The sequence below is a fragment of the Cebus imitator genome, unplaced genomic scaffold (assembly GCF_001604975.1).
Source record: "Cebus imitator isolate Cc_AM_T3 unplaced genomic scaffold, Cebus_imitator-1.0 Scaffold306, whole genome shotgun sequence".
Lineage (NCBI taxonomy): Eukaryota > Metazoa > Chordata > Mammalia > Primates > Cebidae > Cebus > Cebus imitator.
In genome coordinates, this window is record NW_016107621.1 from 383,188 (window position 1) to 386,736 (window position 3,549).

At 52.4% G+C, this 3,549-nt stretch overlaps 1 protein-coding gene across 4 annotated transcripts in view; it reads left to right on the forward strand.

Moving 5' to 3' along the window:
• Window positions 1-3,549, forward strand: part of DEDD2 (death effector domain containing 2) — a 21,992-nt gene that overhangs the window by 9,981 nt on the left and 8,462 nt on the right. The gene's annotated exons all lie outside the window — the stretch shown is intronic.

The following is a 3,549-nucleotide window of genomic DNA, read 5'->3' on the forward strand; positions in this document are numbered from 1 at the left end:
GTCTCGCTCTGTCACCCAGGCTGGAGTACAGTGGCATGATCTCAGCTCACTGTAACCTCCATCTCCTGGGTTCAAGCGATTCTTCTGCTGTAGCCTCCTGAGTAGCTGGGATTACAGGTGGGATTACACGCCTGGCTAATTTTTGTATTTTTAGAAGAGATGGGGTTTCACCATGTTGGCCAGGCTGGTCTTGAACTCCTGACCTCAGGTGATCCACCTGCCTTGGCCTTCCAAAGTTCTGGGACTATAGGCATGAGCCACTGCACCTAGCCATCCACCTCAGTTTCCACATGTGTAAAATGAGGCCGATAATCGTGTCTCCCTGCTTGGATTGTTGTGGGAAAACAAATTCAGCCATGGTATGCCAGGAGCAGCACCCAGCCCTGTCACCTGCTATGCAGTGGTTAGTTGTTTTCACTGTTGCTGCACAGTGTGCCTGCGGCAGGAGTGCTGCAGCAAGGTTCCCTGCTTTTGTGAAGCTGACCTATTAGGTGACAAGTGAAACTGAAGATCACTTTAGATAGTGATAGGGCCATGAAGAGAGGGTGGGAGCAGGTGAAGGAGCCAGGCAGTGGCCCAAGCAGCTGGGCCTGGCGGGCCACGACGGGGTGAGAGTTTGAATTTTATTCCATGCATCAGGCACTGTCAATGGGTTTTAAGCAGGAGGGTGGTATGATGTGATACTTCTTCAAGGAACTCTAACTCCATCTGGAAAATGAGTTAATAATGGAGTTAGGGTTTGCAAAGTGTTTAGGAGGCACTGGGCATCTAGTGGGTGCTCTGCTAGGCAAATGTTAAGTAGAGTAAATTATGTGGAAGCAGGGAAATCATATGAAGAGGCTATGAGGTCCGTGGAGAAGGACTGGGCAGAGGTCTGGCCTCGGGGTCGTGTTGAAAAGGATGAGGAGAAGTGACCTAGGAAATAAGGACACTGGCCATAGGGCTGACTGTAGACACTGCATTGGGTGGGTTGGGGGCTCTGCTGTGGAGACGACTTAGACTTTGTCCTAGAGAAATTCCACTTGGTCCTGTGGGGAGGACACAGTCTCATCTATAGTACTCTTTACTCTAGTTGGGCAAGCTTTGAAACAAGAAGGGATCAGATATGGTCTTTGAGCTCTCAGACTGCAGGGAAGACAGATGAGGGAAGTGGCAGCCAGGCTGTGTGACAGGTGCCACAGGTATTGTGAGTACAGGGGCTCCGGGGTGTGCAGGGAGTCTCCTGGCCAGCCCCAGTTTTCTTGTGGAGGCGCCATGTTCAGAACAAGCTCAAGGAAGCTGGAAGAGGAGCTGAGAAGAGTGATCCTGGCAGAGTGAACCATGTGTGCAGTGTCCCCAGCTGGATGTGGTCAGGGCTGAGTCTGTCTGGCGCAGAGGCTTTGTGGGTGGGAGCAGGGGGAGATGAGGCGGGGGGCAAGTCTTGAAGGTTTGGATTTTATTCCAGGGGACGGGGAAGCAGGGGAGCCAAGGAAGGGTTTGTTAATTCTTTCATCAAATTTTTAGTAGTGGGCATCATATCTATGCCAGACACTGTTATAGGCATGGAGGGCACAGAATTGGACCAGGTGAAGAAAGTCCCTAGCTTCTAGTTTACATAGTAGTGGGTGAGACAGATAACTTGAAAGTAAGCCAGTGTAGCAGATGGCGTCAGCTAGCGACAAGTGCTCTAATGAAACATGAGGCCAGGGGTGATACCGAGCACCTCCGCTCAGTTAGGGCTGAGGCTGCTGCGGGGGAGAGGAGGCACAAGGGGAATGGCAGGTGCTTATGATGAAAGGGTTCAGCGGAGGAGGCCAGTGTGGAAGCTGGAGGTCAGGAGTCCCAGGTTGGAGATGGTGAGATGCTGGTGTGTCCTGTCTTCCAGGAGTCCTTGGCCTACGGGTGCTTTCTGCTGCTCTCTGCAGAGCTTTCTCCAGCCTACAAAGCATACACACCTGCCCCCTTCTAGTGCCCATCATGACCCTCCAGGGAGTGGGCATCACGCGCGCTTCATAAATGAGGCAGCAGATACCTGAGCTGGGTGCTGTTAGAAGGAACTAACCTAGAGAGCCAGCCCTGAGTCCTCAGGCAGCTACGTGGGCTTGCAGAGGAGGGTTTGAGGGGGTGGCTGCCTGGTGGTGACTCTCCCCCAAATCAGCCAGTAATTTCCAGAGCCACCAGGCTGGCTGGGCAGGTGAGAGAGTCATTGCCTCAAGGAAGACAGGAACAGGCAAAGGAAGGCTTTGGGTCTCTTTCTGGAGGCGAGGAGGTTGTTAACCAGGGTGTGGCTGGGTCTTGATGGGAGATGGGTGATCAGTTCTGACTGCTGACTCACCAGGCAGGGTGGGGCTGTAGTGAGGTTCTCCCCATCTGGGCCCCTTTTTTTCCCTCTGAAAAATGGGATGGCTCACTCTAAGAGAGGCCGAATGCCAGTGGTGGAAGGAGGACTGATTGAGGAAGAGGCCTGCCATTCATGCCCCCTCCTCACCTGTGATACCTGTGACCCTCACGCAGCTGCCTTCCAGAGGGATAAAACTAGACAAACTCCCGAGTGCCTGAGACAGTGAGGAAGGGCACCTGGGGGGTCAGGACATCTGAGCGACCATGTCCCTCTCAGGGTCTGTGGTGAGCACTATTCACCTGGCCCTGAATTCTACAGCTATTGAGGTGGGGTGACATCTTGCAAAGGAGGAGGCATGCTCAGGGAAAGGCAGTCACAAGTCTGAGTGGCAGGTGGCAGAGCTCGGCTGAAACTTGGGTTTCCATATGGATTTATAGAGTGCTTATTTTATGCTAGGTTAGCAGGATGGGAGGCCCTGCCCTCATTGAGCTTGTGTTCTGGTAGGAGAAAGCCGAGACAGAGATTTCAGATGTCAGGGGCAATGGTGTTCCTGATGGAAAGGACAGCAGGAGCACAGGCGCAAGTGGGATGTACCAGTGCTCAAGGGCAGCGTGGAGGATGGCAAGGAAACTGGCAGGAATGGAGGAGTAGGGTGGAGACCCCTAGGAGGCGAGGGCAGGAGAGGGAACCAAGGCAGATCTTACAGGGCGTGGGCTTTGCATTTTTTTTAAATTATGGAAAGCGGGTGGAGGATTTGAATGACAGGATCAGCTTTGGTTCTCCCCTGTCTTTTTTTTTTTTTAATTGTGAGATAGGATCTCACTCTGTTGCCAAGGCTGGAGCACAGTGGCGTGATCTCGGCTCACTGCAACCTCCGCTTCCCAGGTCGAGTGATTCTCTAGCCTCAGCCTCCCGCGTAGCTGAGACGACAAGCGTGACCCACCATGCCTGGCTAATTTCTATGTTTTTTGTAGCGACAGGGTCTCGTCATGTGGCTATGTTGTCCAGGCTGGTCTCAGACTCCTGAGCTCAAAGAGAATCCACTTGCCTCGACCTCCCAGAGTGCTGGGATTATAGGCATGAGCCACTGCCTGGCTCCTGGAATTTTTTCTGTGGAAAACATACCAAAGTGAATAGACTAGCTTCAGCCATTGTCAACTCATGGCTGATCTCATATTAGGATCATTAGGAATTTTGGAGTAAATTCTGGTTGCCCTATAATCTCATCT